The 19133-nt window shown below is 40.0% G+C and overlaps 1 long non-coding RNA gene across 1 annotated transcript; it reads right to left on the bottom strand.

The window, feature by feature from the left end:
- Window positions 1–5892: 5892 nt before the first annotated feature.
- LOC308066918 lies at window positions 5893–17083 on the bottom strand. Its single transcript, XR_013929367.1, has 2 exons — window positions 16944–17083; window positions 5893–16839 (listed from the first exon to the last, which is right to left on the bottom strand). It is a non-coding gene; the product is annotated as an uncharacterized lncRNA (long non-coding RNA).
- Window positions 17084–19133: the final 2050 nt, after the last annotated feature.

Genomic DNA, 19133 nt, shown 5'->3' with positions numbered 1-19133 from the left:
AGCAAATCCAACATGTTGCATATCTAGTAACAAACAAGACAATAAATATAAGTAGCAATTCAGAAAATAACTGGTGTATGAAACCCACATAGCCACATCTATCCACACCTGGACTACAGTCACAATTACCAAGGGAGAGGGGCTGAAACCCTACAGCCGCATCGCCCCAAGCCCACGCAGAGCTCGGGGGAGCCCGAGTAGGCAGCTCAGACCCTGGGGAAAGGCCCTGCACAGCCAGGGCCACAGGCACGCACGCACACGAGAATGGAGGCCACAGGCGCCTTCACAGGCAACCCTTTACCTCAGGCGTGAGGAGCATCTCCTGGCCACCAAGAACAGAGACCAGGCACCCCATACCCACCCCACAGCCATTAACGGCTCCTGTACAGCAAAGGGGCCGGGGGACAGTGGGGGGGGAACACAGAGAGCGCCAGCCCGTGCCTCCTCACCCAACAACTTGACATCGTTCTGCTCCGCAGTGAGCTGCTGCAGCATGACACAGATGACAGCAGCATGTAGCGAGGCACGGCACAACACACCGCGCACCCCCGCCGCCGCAGCCCCCCTTTTCCCGCCCGCCGCAGGACGCGGCTCGGCCCCACCCCCGGCACGCGACCGAAGGGCCACGCGCTGCTCTCTGTCGGCGCCCTCGGTGCTCAGAAAGTTCCCGAACGCGGCGGCTCGGCCCCACCCCTGGCACGTGACCCAAGGGCAGAGCGCTGCTCTCTGCCGGCACCGCGGCTCGGCCTGGCTCTGCGCTCCCTGCAGGGCACCGCTCTCCCCGTTCCCGGCCACGGCAGGCGGGGAGCAGTCAGTTGCCTCCTCGTGGCCCGCGGAACAATGGCCGAGAGCTCCTCTGGAGCCCCGGCCACCCTGTCCCTCCTGTCGCCTGGAGGAAGGGGCCCCCAGGCATGAAGATGCCTCAGCCCTCCTGACCCTCACCCACTGGGTGCCTCCTGCTTTTCCGGGACAAGCGATTTCCTAAGCAACACGCCAGAAAAAGCCTCACAACGGGCCCTTCCCGGCATTGTCCTTACACGGGACACTCGCTATGTTGCTTCTCAGGAAGTAGAAGCGAGGTGTGGATTGGGCAAAAGCCCGTGGGAAGCGGGGCCCTGGGCCCGGGTGTGGGTTTCCGCAGAGACATGAGCTCTGCGGGAGCCGGTCAAAGCCTTGGGGCGGCTGAGGGGGCGCAGGGGCCTGGCGGGACCTCCGTGTAGAGCGAGGCCGCTCCCCCCGCACACCGGGCCGTGAGGTGCGGCGGCGCGCCCCGCGGGCCGGCCCTCGAAGCCGGGGTGTGGGGGCGCTCTCGTCCTCCGCGGCCGTAGGGGGCGCTGCGCGGCGGCGGCTCTCTCGGCCGGCTGTCGCCGCTCGTTGGCGCGTCCTTTCCCAGCATCCCCCGCGGCGGTAACGGAGGCCGTCCCTGCTCGGTGACCTTCGGAGGCATCCCCCGCGCTCCCGGCGTTAACGGTGAGTTTCGGCCCGAGCGAGGCGGGCGTCGCTTAGGGGAGTCTCGGGGAGATGGTTGTGGTTCGGCCTGGGAAAGGGGGAGGGGCGGCGGCGCTCAAGCTCGGCCGTTACCCGCCCGCTCCCCGTGCGGAGGGGGCCGCGGGTCAGGCCGCGGGCGGGCGCAGGTTCCTGGCGCTGCCGTGGGGTCGTAGCGCGGAGGTTAACGAGGAAGCAAACTCAGCCTTGTTCGTGATATCAGAACGAAGGCCTGAACGACGTCGGGCCCTCCGAGGCCTTGGGGAAAGATCTGCGCGAGGTTTTAGTAGGGCGTTAGTTGGAAATAGCATTTGCTTATGCTCTGTGTTTTGTAGTGGTGGGAAAATCCTTTCCATCCTTTGTATTCAGTCTCCTTGTTTGTCAGTCTGTTCTCATACTCTGTTGTAGTAGAACAACTGCTAGTATGGCACTACTTACCTGAAACTACAAATACTGGGAACTTTAGGGGAGGTGCAGTGGTCTTAATAGTATTGGTGGAAACACAACACTGTTTCAGGAAATCTGTCCACAGTAATAAATTGGATTAAAATGTCTGTCCATGAATAAATAAAGATAATTGTGGGTTTGTCTATAATTATACATAATTACTATGGACATACTTTCATTCTTTAAGAAGCATCTAGATTTTTGCAGTTGTTCTGACATTGGCTGCCCTTGCATCCTTTTCTCTTTGATGCTTGCCAAAGGATGCTTTGCATTTATTAATGGCAGATCAGTAAGTAAGCATTACCTCATAGAGGTTTAAATATGCTTTTCTTTCCTGAGACTCTGGTTTATAATATATATAGTCTATAGGCATATATAGCTGGCTTCATTGGCTTGTAATAAGCATAAATAGTGACTATTGAAGTGCTGTATGAAAGACAGTAGAACTTGTAGTATTTCAGCACAGTGTGGTACAAATGTGTACTAACATGTTGCATGAGAGTTAGGGTAAGCTTTATTTTAAAACATCTTGGAGTTTTCTGTTTAATAAAGCTGCACAGAAAGAAAAAAATGATAGGCTTCTTCTCTTGGGTCATATTTTGAAAGTAAAATATTCACGATAAATCATTAATTCAGTAGCTTAACATCATTCATTTTGCTATTTTGAGTAGAAATTACCATGTTGGGAGAGACAGCTGTGGAGGAGAAAGGGAAACTTAACTGGTAGTGCAAGGAAGGAGCCACTCTGCCTTGTCTGGAATGAGGCCTTCTTCCTGAGAGAATCTGGAAACATTAAAAACTGTCACTGATAGGGAGAGAGGAGCCTAGATATTGCTACTCTGTAAATGCTCCATTGAGTCATCTTGGAACGCTTTAATCAGCTGTAATTTATTATATTTTACTGTTATAGCCCCTAAATTGTAACCTTAACTCTGAATGTTCATCGCTTTGCTTTGGAATAAGTACTTTTGCGAGTTTGGGATTATTTTTTTTAATCTGTAAACTGCTGCTGATCTGTATCAGGAGTGTGTATATACATAAATATTTATATGTCTATATATACTAAAAATATAGCAGGTAGGAATACAGTTGCAAAATTCACCATGACAAAACTTCTTGTACTTTTCAGATGGTGCAGGCAATGCTTCCAAAGTCATTGAGAGCCATGAAATTGTACTTCACCACTGTGTACCAAGAAATATGGGTTGGTGTAGCATTAACTGCTTATGTCTATTACAAGATTTCATATGGTGGTAAGTTATATATTATAGTCTTCATCGGGTGTTACTTTATAGATATGGTTTTATAGATGAGAATATCCTTAACAGTTAGAAATCACTCATTGAAAATATTCAGCAAATAATAAATTAACACTGTTACTTAAGGCCAGGTCTTTGCTATAAAAAATTACAAGTTTTAATACGCTCACTGTAGAAGGTTACACTAACAAAATATTCAAATATCAGTGTAACTGTGCCTACATTATGAAGACAGGTAATGTAGGAATTGTTTTTAAAAACACACATCTAACTTGCAATGTAGCCACAGACTTCTGTAGATTTGTCACAAAGGGGAATGTAAGACTGTTCTGAACTAGAACTTACTTTGATTAGAAATTTTTTTAGAATCCCTATGGTTTTGAGGTTTTTCTCAAAATATGCAAAAAAATACAGTTTTTAAAAGGTTTTCCCATGTGAACTTGTGAAAATTAAAGCACTTAGTTTATTTTGGGCTGATGCTCCTCAAAATGGGGGGTGCATCATTGAACATTAAAGTGTGTGTTACTGCATGACATTGGATCACTTTCTCACAGGAAGAAACAGAAAGTCTAATGTAAAAATAATAAATTTGAGTGGACCACGTCCCCCAAAACAGAAGGGTACAAGAGATTACAGTGTCTTAAAGGCCCTGTTCTTCAATTTAGACTATGCTGAAAAAGTTGCAAGTCAAATCCTTTATTAGCTGTTATGAACAATGAAATCTTATAACCTGTAGATAAACTTGACAGGGAAGGAAACCCCTCGCTGTGGGAACAGCTGAATGATGTTACCTCAACGTTACTTGAGCTTTGTCCAAATAGCTCGTAGCATGTCCAAAACTGTTGCACTACACCTACAAGCTTAAGTAAATATAAGCAGTTGAACAGCCAGAGGAATATAAAAGTAGTTTAACTTTTGCTTTAACTTCAAGAATTCAAAATTGACAGACTTAAAAGTTTGTGTTCATGTCATGCTGCTTTTATTTTTATTTATGATTTAGATAATAGATGTGGTGGTGTAGGGTTTTAAGGGCCAAAACCTTGATATGGAGCAACTGTATGCTAAGCATTATTTTAAAGCGAAAATAGCTTTTAATAGTTGTAGCCCTTTCCGTAGTTTGGGGAACAGTTTTGCAAATAATACATACATTTATAGAAAAGTATATTTTAGAATAATTTAGATGGGAAGGGATTTCTTGAACTCACCTGGTCCAAAACCACTGCTTTAATTAGTTAGATCAAAGTTAGATCAGGTTGCTCATGGCCTTATTCATAATATTACCAAGCGTGGAGCTTGTACAACCTCTTATTACTGTCTTCCTTCTGAAGAATTTTTTTCCATCTATTTTTGTGTGATCACTGTGAATCAGTATTTTAGTAGAACAATTACAACAGGAATGTAAAATAAGCTATTTTACTTATTTTAAAGTAAACTGTATTCTTTCACTTCAGTTTAACATCAGTATGTTGTGTGTATATAAACCCATATATTATGTAAAAGTATCGTTCTGTGTATGTTTCTTTTGGATTACAGTAAGAATCTTGATGCTACAGTCTCTAAATGCATGGAGTCGTGGTTAACTAAAAACAAATGACTTAAAAAATCAACATAATGTTTACTGACACCATGGAAAAGTACATGTTGCACACTTGTTAAATCTTGTTCAAGCTAAATAAGCAAATCATAAGTAGTATAATTAATAGAAATTTATCTGTAAAAAATAAATAGGACACATGTTTTTTAGTTGTCATTGTTCAGCTTTTTTTTTGCTTTTTTTTCTCCAGGCAAAAAAGCAGTGGCAGATAGTAAGTATTAAATATCCAGTACCCTGTTGTATTTTTTTGAGTGCAGTAAAAACTAGTTCATCGTATTTTTATGTAAGTTTGGGGTTTAAGTTAGAGATTTAGAAAATGTTTTAAAACTACTTCAAAATATGTAGGTTTGGTTGTATTGATGGTTTTATAACCTAGAAACATCTGAATCTGCACAGATACTATCTCTGTCTTTAATTGTCCTTTGCATAGGTGTTAGGAGTAGAATGGAAGTTGTATGCCTTGACTGGGGGGGCATGGGGAGGAATTCTTTTAAATAACAACCATTTAATGGAATTACTTAAATTTCAATCTCAGTCTTAAGAGTAGCTGCTATTTTAGCTGTCAAGAAACCGAGAAGTTTAAACTTGTACCTGTGTTTTTATATCTTCTATGAAATAGTATTTAGATACTTATGGACAGTTTTTTCTAACATCACACTGGAATTTAATTTTTCATGAGCTGCTACATCTCACTTAACTTTCTGCACAATGATAGGTAGCCCATTTGCTCCCACTTGAATTTATATATGCAAACATTACTTACATGCTTAAATGTGTAATTAGTGAAAATACTGCCCAGAAGACTTAAGGATAATAGCATAAATAAACTTTGATTTAGGAAAAAACATACCAAAACTGAGGAAGAATGGATGTTTGCCTATAATAGTGCTTTAAAACTTGCAAAAGAGGATTTTTAGTATTGGCTGAGTTTATGTAAGTAGTTTGAAGGTTTTGTTTTATTTGACAGGGCAGTTGAAATTGCCAATTCCTGTGCTGTGATGTAGATACAGTTGTCTGTTCTAGGTTCTAAACTACATTCCTGAATTGATCTGTTCTACTGTTTGAACAGTCTAAATCATGTCTTTGTTTCAGAGTCCTCTGGTGCTGGCCATCATTAAAGACCTCTTCTCTTCTTGGAGTATGAATTTGGTGGTTCATCATCTTTACTTAAATGAAGCAAGTTACAGCCATAGGGAAGTTAATTCTAAAACTGTACCCGATTCATCTGCTGTAATTAGACAAAGCATAAATCCACTGAGAACAAGGAATTAAAGATGTTGGACAAAGTATGCTGGAGTGTATTGCTAACCTAATTTATAGAATAAGCACTTTTTTTCTACAGCTCTTCCAAGTTTCATGTTAAACTTTTCCATTAGTGCTTTGAAAAAGACCGTATTTCTATAACTAAAATTCTTCATAGAATTAGCCAATGTTTCTTAAAGTAGCATAAAGCCTTTTTTCCCCCTAATGATACCATTTTGGCTAAAACTTTTGAAATACTCCATTTACTTTTAAAATGTCACTTAATAGTATGCCAAGTGTGAGGACTTAATTCTTAGCTTTTTTTCAACTTGTGCAATAATTAAAAGTACAAAAAGTTACTATTAAAACTTCTTTTTTTTTGTACAGAGTTCTTAGTTCTGCAAGGTTTAAAAGCAAAAGCTGTACTTTTATTAAAACACCATGCAAAATGTTTACAAAAATCTTTAAAAAGTACAGTATTGGTTACTGTCTTTTTTTGTCTTTCATATTCAGTAGAGCTAGGGAATTCTGAAAGGCTCTTCCTTCTGTCACAAACTTTGCAAAGGAGTAACTAAAAACATGCCCTTATTGTGTGAGAAAATTGATATTACATGGGCCCTCATCTGCCATTTTAGCTTATGAAAATCTCAGAATTTAAAGGGAATAATGAAATCACTCACTGTAGCAGCAGTTAATATGAACACAAGCAAACATTTAACTGACTTCAAAGAGTTTTCCTTTTTCCTGAAAATTTAGAAGTAATGTATGTATTACTAGGATGGGTCATCAGTGGTTTTTGAAGATAGCTGTTAAAGTAACTCTATAGCTAGTAGTATATTTTGGAGACTCTAGGAACCTGTATTGTCTTAAGAAAATTATTTTAGAACTGAATTCTGTACCAAGTATATGTAGTGTAGAAAACAAAAACTGGACTTCGTGTCATGTTTTGTTTAAATTTAGCCTAATCTGCTTTTGGGGAGATTTAAGAGGCTCAAGTAATTTTCATGACTTAATGCTTACGTACATCTTTTTAACTACTTCACTGAAACATCTTAAATCCTCAAGCGTGATTAAAATTTTGCTTTTCAATCTTCCTGTCTGTAGTATCTGGCCATCACTTCAGTATTTTTTATCTGAATACTCAGGAGCTTGATAACCTTACCTGCTGATGGTAAACATTCCAAACACTGTGTTGGCTTGAATTTCTTCAAAATGTATACTTCTGCTTAAGCTTGATAGCTATACCTACGAGTAGAGTAAAATTACCAGTCATAATTTCTTTGAAAGTTGTTTTTTTTTTTTTTAAATGGCAGATGTAGCATTACTCAGTTTGCTAGGAATAGGTGAGATCTCTCTCTCATGCGTTCTTGACTTTTCTTCCACCTTCCAGTTTTCCTTGGTTTTGCATCTTCACTTGATAGGCTTTAGCTGATTCTTTCATCACTTTCATCATTTCTATATGGGCTTTTTCAGTGTTTCCTCACTGAGAGGAGTGAATGAGAAGTGCAAAGAACTCACTAGTTGTTTCTTTACTTAAAACCAAAAGCATCCAGAAGAAGGGAACAGAGAATAAAAACCAGAAGAAAATGGAGCTTCAAATGAACAGATATTAGGCCAATGGTGATTACAGGGTGGATCAGAGTTGTGGTATAGTTAATAAGTGGTTCGGATTGAAAATTTATGCCAGGTAAAGAGCTATATGTGCATTTGTAATGCAAATTTATGATCGCTAAGTTATAGTTCCTAAGATAATACACATGCTTCAAATGACCTGCTTTAGCAATTTTCAATTACAGAGCTGAGGTAAGCAAGTTAGGGAAACAACATTAATCACTGCATGATTTCTTCACCTTAGCTAGAACCTAGTACGTGGACTGACCTACGTCAACATGCTGGCTTAATTGAAAAGCAACAGGAGCTTCTGCTAACCTGCCCTTGGAGCACAGTTAACTGCACTTCTAGGTAAACTTAACCTACTTCAACAACTGATGCTTCTTGATACCCAATTTGCTTGATTTTCTAGTAGGGAAAGAAAGGACATATGGGCAGCAAGGGTTATGAGAACTACTATTTTTACTGAAATAATGCCATCTACAACTGGTTCTTCCATAAGTGCATTTCTGTTGGAAATTTTTATGAAGGTTGCAGAATATTATTTCCTGTTTGTAATTCTTAGCACACAAATACCTGCAAAAGGTAAGGGAAGTAAAACTGGTGTGTAAATAATTCTTTGGTTTTTTTACTTGAGTAGGATACAGAACGAGGAAATAAACTTTCAGTCAATGCCTTGACTCAACAGCAGAAATGAACACACCCATGATACGTAGCGCCTATTGTACTGCCTGTATATTTTCTGCTCCTCTATGGTGAAGCATACCAGTATAAAAGACAACAGAGGAAAGTTAGCTAAGGCATTATAACTGACTTTTTTATTTACAGTGAGGTGTGGAAGGAGTAATTGGGTTTTTTTTGCAGCGCTAGTGTCTAGAGTGTAGCCGTAAGTAGAGAAGCATTGCAAAGGAATACCCTTGAAGCGAGTACTCTTAGAGTATATGCCTTTTTTTTTCTAATTCGGCTAAGGTGACTTCTAAAGCTAGCTTAAAACAAAAAGGTTTCTTGTTCTATCTAAGTGTCTATATAGACAAGCCTCAGCTCCTGAACAAACCCATTTTCTATGGAAATGACTGTTTAAGATCATCTTTAATCCATGGAGGTAATATCATGATTCACAATTAAACACTGATGGGGGAAATGCTTACTGCATGTTGATGGATCATGCTATTCCATTTAGCTGGTGCCTCTTTATGTTGCTGACACTTCAAAATCAAGAGGATTACATGTAAACTTTATGTAGTAAAATAGTTCGGCAACTGTATTTTTCATTTGCTACCTGTAATAAGGCATCAGCACTGACAAAAACGGACTGTTTACTACATTTCTAGCATTGGTGGAAGAGCAAACTCCTGTAGAGGTTGAAAAGCCTCATCTAATTATTGCACCACCATCCTGACCAAGTTTTGCTGTGGTGGTGGTAATTTATTTTTTTTAAATCACCCAGAACATTAAAGCTTAGCAGTAGGAAGCTGTATTAATAATAGCAATGCTAATGCAAGATGTGGTCTTTTTACAGTACAAGCCCTTCTGTATTTGCCTCTCCATGCTGGCTCTTACAGCCAGGATTTTTCATTGTGGAACTCTGCGATTTCTAGAACATTTTCAAGTGTTGCCCTACAATTAGGAATCTCAGAGTATCCCCTGCATGCTAATAAAGTACTATGGAATACTCCAGGGAGCAGCAAAATACAGTCAGAGCCAAGGAAGCATTAGTCACAGGGCCCAACCTACTTAACCTCTTTAATGGCTAACTTGGAGAAAAAAACCCAAATGTGTATTCATGGTAATGGGATGAGTAAAGTTGCCGGAAATGATCTAAAGGAACTAAAACAGCTGAACTAGTCTCCTGTTTATCTGAATCATGACAGCAAACAACTGTTTGTAGTACAAATACAGCCTGATACAGAGCTGGTATGCGTATTGTACTTTCAGTCCCCAAGGAAGGAAAAAGATCAGGTGCTTGTTAGACACAGGTGACTATATGTGACATCACCACCAGATGGCTGAAATGAAACTGAGGAAATCAACATGTGAAATGCATTGTTGCATTCACGGAAATCTGTAAAGCTACTAGGAAGGAAAGAATAGCAAGATGGAGATTCCCTGAGGCATTAAATATGTTGGTTAACAATTTGGTAATAGAGAAACGAGAAGTGACAAGATAGTGCTTGAACAGCAAGCTCTTCATACTATAATTCCATGACCTTTAGCAACTAACATTTAACAGCTAATATTCTCTTTAAGAATATAAAGGCATGTGACTCCGATTTGGTAATTTAAGAAGAACTTGTAAACAAGAAATTCCTGTAATCTATTCTACTGCTGCAGGCAAACTACTTGGAAACAGTTACTCTCCCCTAACTCAGAATTAACTGCCCACCATAAGAATGGATTATTTGGAAGTTTCAATTAAATTCTGCTAAGGGTACTATAATGTCTTTAGTTGTGGTTTAACAGTGTGAGTTCTCTGGCACCTACACCAGCTTGTGGAGTTTCTACCCTTAACCCACAGTGCCTTTCATGGTTTTGCTGATACAACTATTTGTGAATCGGATCAGGTAATTTTTCCCCTCTAAAGTAATGAAACAAGTATGGGGCGGGGGTGGGGTGGTGCAGGTTATGCTTTTATTTGGATCAATCTCCTGATCCTGTTTACAGCAAAGGTCTCTATAATTTGCATTACAGCACACCACCACTAGTTTTTTGGCAGAAAAGCAGCAGCAGATGAGAATTTCTAGCTTCCCATTCACTCACGCAGCTTTCCTAAGTCACTGTGTCCCTTAAAATAATTTAAGGCAACTTTCTTCCTCATACCCAGCTGCTCACATGATCAAAGTGCTGTCTCTCCCATAAGAACTGTCATCACTGTCAACACTCAGAGGAATAAAAAGAATGCAGAACTCCACCCTGTATACAAATCACAAATGTCAGCTTGGGCTTCAGCAAAGAGGCAGAACCTTGCTTCCTTCCTGTGTGACAGTGCACTGTTTTCTCAGGTTTATAGTATCACTTAATGGGGACAAATGAACAAGCAAATAGGGAACAGGGAGAAAAATTGTACCACGCTATCCTAATGCTCAGTACTTGCAGGAAGAATGCTTTTAGTAATAAAGGATAAATTCAGTAGTGGTTCTTTAAAATATATTATTGGTTGTCATTAAATGAAAATGCACTTTTAATTATTATGTTCTTCAAAAACTGTAATTTTTTTAAACTGATGTGACCTTTACCTATTTTATATCCATATCATCACAGTAACTTCAGCTAGCTACTGGAACAGACAATACAGATTTCTTCAGAGCTAATGAAGTGTGTTTGCGAGGAAATGTTAATAGGGATTATGTGGGTGGTAGAACTAGCAGCAGTATACTGAATGAATCCCATCTGTGATGACTACTGCCTACACAGATTTTTCCTGCAGTATCAGTTGTAGTCTTCATTTCTTGTTTTAACCTGTTGTGTTTAGCATGCTTTTGATAATATTAAGAATTGCTGCAATTAAGGGGGAATTCTTTAGGTATGAAGTAGAAACTGTTGTGAGGTATTTCATATGGAATGCTATATAAACAGGCAAAATGGCAAAACCGAAACTGAATACAAGTAGAGTATTATGGGAGGAGAAAGGAGGCATTAATAAAACAGAACGTGAACAGGCATTTGGTGCAGGACCAAACATACAGGGAAGGATACCCTTTTTTGGGGGGAATCCAAACAAAACCATTTCCACTTATTATAATTAACTTCATTACTTATCTTGAGGATATATATAGCAGTGTCAAGCTATACTTTTTTGCAGCACTATGATTAACTCTCTACTCTTGATGCTTCAGGTATACCTTTTAATTTAGTCTACTTGTACAGAAAAATATCCTTATTCAGATTCTCTTATACTTGACATTACAGTTCTCTCCTTATACTCCTTCTGTTGTGTTCCACAAATAACACACACAGCTTGAAAAGAAAATTGTTTTGGTCCCAATTAGGACCTCAGGACACTTATTTAAAATAATTAGCAAAAATTTACATTATGCATTTCTTTGAGTAAGCTAAGAATTGGAGTCATACCAGTTTTAACAAAGGATTTCACTCTTGTTTTAGTAAACACCAAGACAAATACTTTTCAGCATACTTTGATTTAGTTAATTCTTTTGGAATAATGCAACTAGAAAAGGAATCTTGTAAAAATATTTTTTACTTTGCTTTCAAATTATGTATTCTTATTAATGCTAACTATCACACACCTCTTTTTAAATTAAGGCTACTAATTTAAACATGTACTTGGGCCTGTCTAGGACAGAAACAGAAGGCAAGAAAAAATTGTGTAGAACTTTTACATAGCAATTGGAAGAAAAAGAGAAAAGATTCAAGTTACTTTACTTTGTGCTGTAGCTTGTCCATTTATAGAATAGAAATACTTGTTTTGAACTTGAGACATAAGTAATAAGCAAACCTTTAAAGTAGCATCTAATCATACCCAAGCAAGTAGGTTATTACTGTGTGTACTCCTTCAAGCTGAACACGTTCCTTTTCAGTCTTTTAAATCTGAGGTTCAGCTGCATCTTACGATACGTTATTTGAATAAATCAACTTAAAATAGATTCTAAACACATACCAGTCATAAATTTTCTACTGTCACTACTTCTAGGGTTTTTCACAAAATCATTTTCAATAGGGTCCCATCAGTGTCCTATACAATTCATCTCCCTTTACTGTTGACATTCTGTTTATGCAGCTGAGAACTGCAGTAAACCTTGTCATAGGATCACAACAGTAAAAATAAACATTATTCAGAAATATGTTTCTGGAGGATTACAAACAAAGGCACTCAAGAGACAAAATCATCTTGTGTCAATGTTCCCAGGACTAGAACATCATTACTCCACCTAGAACAGTTAGAAAGGGTGAACCTTAAGAGTCAGCAAGGCACAAACCCAGTATTTTTGTTTATAGCATGGAAAAAAATATCACTGCAAATGGCTTAGATTACATCATCTGGTCAGACTATCTATGTGCATATGCTCTTCTACAAAAATGCACTATTTAAAAAGTGTCTGTGATAGAAAAACTCAGATTGACAATAAATTGTGTACACCTGCATAGAAGACAGCCATTCTCTGACAATTTTGGTAATTAAAAAATGATCACTTAAGGTGTTGGGGTTTTTAACATATATATGTATAAAAGATACAGCACAGAAATGTTTTCTGTAGAGGTATATTTTAAATCATAACCATATCCTGTTTCACAGTGGTAATGGTGTTTAATTTAAACAGATTCATCAATACTCCATATTGTATTTTTGAAGGAAACCTACCTTGTGTATTTTGATCTGTAAGATCTGTGATGATTATACACACAAAAGCAGATAAGATTACATTCCTGGAAGTAACATTCCTTAATAATGTAGTTGTTTAAATACCAAGTATAAAGAGATTACTGTTTTTTTAAGTACACATTTAATTTGATTTATACTCCTAGTACGTGTGAGTATTCTTCCACTCAGAGATGTGTTTTTCTCTCCAAGCCTCCTTTGCACATCACCTTCTCTCAGTAATTGCTGAAAAACATCTTCCAGTATATCCCAGACTTCAGGATCAAGTAGAGGACTTTCCTAGTCTTCCCTTCCAAGCTGCAGTCCTTCCACCCATTACCAGGTACAACAGCAGGAAGCATGAGCTCCATAACATTGTACCTGCTACATGTTTTTTCTTATTAGATCTACTTACTTCAAGTAAGCTAACCAAGAAAAGACATACCCTAGAAGAAGATAGATATTTTAAATTACTGGGTTTGAATACGGAAATACAGTTTTAACAAGAAAACAAACCTCCATCTGATCCAGCAGTAAACATAAGGAAACAGACTGTTTTCAATTATAGTAAATAAAATAGTTGCCCATCTTAATCAAAGAAATGATGGTTAATATAAAAGTTGAAGATTAGCTGCATTAGGCTTTTAGCCAAGAGATGAAATACTTTAAATCACTTCATACAGAAATTGTTAAAAACACTTGAGTACTTGACTCACTGAATCGTGGCTGAGATACCTGAGAACAATTTTAGACTTAAGAGTAACAAACAAAATGGCTGGACTTAAAACATGACCCATCCTTTTTCCCTTCATACTTTAGCGAAGTGGTACACCCAAGATAAAAGTGGCACATAGAAAAGAGTGAAGGATTGCCTTGTTACTCTATCCCCTCACTAATTAATGTTTCATCTAATAAACCATCATCTAGCTAGTCACATATACTTACACTCATCATGTAGAAAACTGATTGAAAATTTAAGAAAAAATATTCTTATAAAGAAACACCTTGAGAGCCCAGATGACTGTAAGCCTAAAATTACATGCAGACAGAATCTCTCTCAGCACATTTTGAGTTTTTGTTTTTCTCCACCCCTTCGAACATAGTTAATAGTTTCATCATTATAAATTACAGGGGAGCAGAACAAGATTTTCCATCTGTACAAGCAATGGTATGTAATGTCTTACAGAGCCGTATCTTCCGTACAACATAAAAAATTAACAGTACCTATTAGTGTAAGAATTGTATGAGTGTATAGCAACACATTCCCAATGAGGCCACAGCGTTCTAAGTACGCTCTTTTGCATCATGTGTATTGGATTAAGTGTACAATTTACGTTACTGTTTAAAGAAATTATATCTCTAATCCACCAACTGCAGGGCTGAAACACATGATGTATCGACACTCAAATCCCTAGGAAGTGCACACAGCTATGCTACGTACAGATCATACGGCTTCAGTCCTGCTTTAGTTGTACTCCTTTTCAGAATGATGCATTTAGTGGATTGCACTATGGAAACTTTAGAACATTAGTCATCTTGTCCAGCATAACATCACTTTAGAATATTACAAAGTAGCGATGAAAAAGTATCTTTCTCCTGTTCACGTGTCTCAAATACTGTATACAAAACAGACATCAAAGTGTTTCCTTTAGATTATTACTTATAGTTTATCTCTGAACAGGTTTGGTGGTGTTTAAAATGCACTGGCTATATATGAATTCAGACATGGCAGCATATGACTGTTGTTCAGTATGAATTCCTTATTGTTGCAGCCTTAGGAAGTCAGCTTGATTCTGGAATGAAAGGTTACTTAAGGCCACAGTAAAAAGTCAAAATACTTTTCCTTTACATGTACACACTTACTTCACAGACTACTTCACTCAAGATTTTAGGCTACTTGCTATGAAACTCTCGTTGAAATACTGAGTTGTTTTGTTTGTATCACCTGTTACATAGCTCTGCACCTACCTGCATGTTAACTGCCTGGCAAGTTAGAAATACTTCTGTGACTCAACTTATAAAATTGCTTACCTGCTCACGGCCAGTTCCTCCTGCATTACAGCAAATGCAAAATGTAATTTTTGAAAGGAGAGTTGTATTCTGTAATAAAGTAATCCACTCATCTATTTAGAAAGGACAGGTTGGGTTTTTTTGGTAATACACATACACAAAAATCCCCGACACTCCTACCCATACTCGCTTTGTAGAGATTTTGTTCTGCCAGATGTGAGGAAACCCATCCTAACTGTAGCCATCCAAAACTTTGCTCTCTAATCTGAGCCAGTCATCCAGGCTCCATCTTAAATCAATAGAGAGATAGGCACCTTCAAAGACCAAAAGATTTAGATAGTGGGATGGGTATCTCAGCGTGGAATGAGTTGCCTGCAGAACTGCCTCTCCCCCTTCCCTCCCCATCCCTATGTATCTATAGAAGGAGCCTAGATGAGTGAGTGAGACTAGGCGCCTAACTCCTACATTACTATAGCTGGGTAAGATGGATCCCACCCTAAATGTCCGACCTCTTGAGACTTTCTGGCTATAAATAGAAGTACCTGTTATTTAAAATAAAACCACATGAAAAGAAAAAAATTTACATTAATTAAAAATACTTATTTTCCTGTGACACTTCCAAAGCCTGAAAAAAAATTTCCTATGCTCCAAAAAGCATCTTAGCAAGTTACTGTAAAACTGAAGAAAACTTGGATCTCAGAAGGTAGGAAAGCTCATTTTCCTCCTTCTGTCTATTCACAAAAAAGGAGTAGGAGAGATCCAGACCTGCTAGTTTTAAAAACTTTAAACATCTACATTTGAAAGTCTTGCTAGAAGATACTTACAAAGCACAAGTGGGAACTGGGACTTCCATCAAGGATAATGATGTGCATGATCAAATATGATGCCTGCCAAATTATTAATTGCAGTTAATATCTCCCTTTTTCAATAAATCTAGGCTAATACAAATAATAACAAAATATATTTTTATTATAATTTTGTATAAAATTATAACAAAATACATGTAAGAAATTATACAAAATACAAAACATTTTGATAACTTTTCTCTATGTACCCATAAATTTCAAGTATTTTATCAAAACACATAGTTTATACATTTCAATCGAATTTCAATTTCTAGCTAAACACAAGCTCAGCACAGATCTCAAAAACTAACCATACCATAAATAAGAAACATCATTTTTTGATGTTGTGAATTGAATAAATACCTGTTAAGCTACAGTGGCTTCAATTTCTAAAGGTACGTAGTATTGCTGGTCTTTTTAAGAACCAAGAGGATCGTAAAAAATATTTGCATAACATGTTTTAATACTTATACCAACAAATAAGCACAAATCCTTTCCTTTAAAAAAAGGCTGATAACATTACAGCACCTCTCACAACAGCAGTGTATTTGGAAACAAATAATTTAGGTTCTGTATCTCTGGCTTTATCTGCTTCCATAACCAAATTCTCTTACCTTATCTTCTTAGGCATTCCTCAGATCATGACTGTTACCATACAACTTCACTTAACTAAGACAGGCAACTAACTTGTAGATATCACTGGCCCCTTTGGCTAAGCAACATTTCTACAAAGTTGGACTAGTCATTTGGTATGGAAACGCATAGGCAATCGGGGGGTGGGGGGAATTCTACATTACTACAAGTGACCTTTGTCCTGCTCACAGAAGAAAAAAACACTTGTAGTTTTAAGGTGGAACTGGAATCAGAAGATTTTGAATGGCTGCTCTGTTCCTTGACAGCTGAAAGAGCGGTTCCCGAGAAGATTCTTCTGTGGGAGAGGAGATGTGTTGGTTAACTTGCCACACTGCAGGTAGAGGTTTGTCTTACACTTCGTAAATATTGGTTAGTTGGGGTTTTTTTTCTTTCCTATTTCTATGGGAAAAGGAAGATGGGTTGGGATAAGAGAAGTGGGGTTTTTTTCAAGGAAAGCAAAAATAGGATTAGGAACAGACTTGCATATAAAGTATGTACTGTACCTTTTGAAGACATTTCCTCTTTAGTCCACAGTATCCAGTCAGTCTGGTTGCTGCATTGGCTGAAGCTGCATATGCCAAAAGCAACACAAGTTCGACAGACTTTTTTTACTAAAGACCATTATTCCAACAGAGGCTTTACGTGGAGGAGTGCCTGCCTTCGCAGCACCGATTGTCTGCACCATAATCTCCCACTCTTCATTTTGTCAGCATTCCTGCTATTGCCATGGAGAAATAATAGCGGAGTAATATTTATAGTATGTTAGTTTTTATTATCAGTCACTGAAAACAGGGATGTCAGCTATAAAGTATACCTGCAAAGATATTATAGACCCTCATTTAACAATCGCTGGGAAAAATCTGAACTGGTTAATGAGAAAGACTGAAATTTTTAAGGAACATGAGTGACAAATGGTGCACATTTTTCTTGTTAAAATTAGAATTTCACCAAAAATAGTAAGAGGACAAGTAGTAAATTCAGTATTAGTTTGATGAAGATATTTTTTTTTCTTAAGATCTATAACTATGAGCACGTTATAGCCTGTTTCATTGCTGGTCAGCCTAGTTGCAGGGTTAATGCTACCATTTTAAGTAGACCTTGGGAGTTCTCTGTTGGGTCTGAAGTATATAGCCTTACCTATGCTGTTTCCTAAGCTGTGTGTGCCAGGTAGAATCACAGTTCACAAGAAACTAAGTATGACAATAGTGTTACTGTCAGCGAGTAGCACTCTGAATAGTACTAGCAAAATAATTTTAAACTGACAAAGTATTATCTTGTGATGCTTATAGTATTTTTTACCACAGGACCAATCTATTAAAAGAAGCAGAAGCTTTGAGCTATCACAAAACTGACACCAGAGCCTGCCAATACACTGACAAGGATACACAATGAAATCTTAGGCACATACATATTTTTTAAGAATCTACAGTTATCTGTTATAGAATCTTACATTAATGGGTTACATTTAACACGCAAGCTCATATGTGAGACTAATATGCTATTACCACTTACCCTCAAAGTCTTACACAAATACTATCTAAGCTCTCACAACTTTGCAAGTTACCATTTTTTCCCTCCTAGCTGAGATGTGTCACAATGTTCTACAAACGAAGTAACAAAAGACTGGAAACCAGCCATTTACAGAAACACATGGACCTACCCAATGCTCCAACTATTTTGTAGATGAGGATTTAAGTCTCGGCAATATGAAATTTGTCTACATTGCGTGTGCTGCAGTACTAACATATGGCGATGTTTTGACTTACAGTCGAGCTTGACTCCTTCCAAGCTGTTAACTTTCATCTTGGTGTTGTAGCTCTACAGAATGAGCTTTCCAGCAGGAGAGCACGTCTCAGGGGAGCCCAGCACCAGGGTGCTGGACACCACCACCTTCGCGCCGGCTCTGAAGGGCAGTTAGTGCATCGCACCGGTCTCACAGTAACGCGGGGGGGAAGGGACGGTAAAACACAGGCGACGCCAGACACGACGTTATTTAGCCACCAGGAACAGCGAGGCACCAAGGTGTGTTTCCGTGGCCCTCGACTAGCTGTGGAAGCGGCCTCCCCGGCGCGCCCCCTCCCACGGGAGACACCACCGCCCCCGCGTTACCGCCGCCAGGCCCCGCACGCCGGCGCCCCGCTCCTCCGCGCCCCAGCCGCTCACCCCCTTAGCGGCGGGGCCGGGCCGGGCGGAACCGCCCCGCATTCCCCGCATTCCGGGGGCAGAGAGCGCCCAGGGCCGCTGCCCCTTCCTCCAGCCCCGGGGCCCAGAGGAGGCGGCGCCCGCCGGGGGCCCGGCCCGGGGGCAGGGCAGCACAGCACCGGCGGGAAAAGACCGGGCTGGGAGCGGGGCCGCGGGAAGAACCGGCGAGGCGAGGCCCACGCGAAACACGGAGCTGGGGGACCGGTGGGGGCGTCACGGCGGGTGCGCGAGGGGAACGCACCGCCAGCGCGGCGCCGAGGGTAGGACCCGCGCGCCCCAGACCCGCGCGGCGCACCGCGGTCACGTGCGACACCGACGCGCGCGTCCTACGCAGCTCCCACCCCCCCCCCCCTTGGCCGTGCGCGCGCGTCCCGCCACTCCGCCCCCGGCTCTTCCCGCCTCGGCCAATGAGGGCGCGGCGGCGGTTAACCCCTGGCTGGGCGGCGCGGCGCGGGCGGAGCGGCAGCAGGAAGCGCCGAGGGAAGCAGGCA

Source organism: Falco punctatus (genome assembly GCF_963210335.1).
Source record: "Falco punctatus genome assembly, chromosome: 7".
NCBI lineage: Eukaryota > Metazoa > Chordata > Aves > Falconiformes > Falconidae > Falco > Falco punctatus.
Note: the sequence above shows the minus strand (reverse complement) of the source record. Positions and strands in the feature narration are given on the sequence as shown.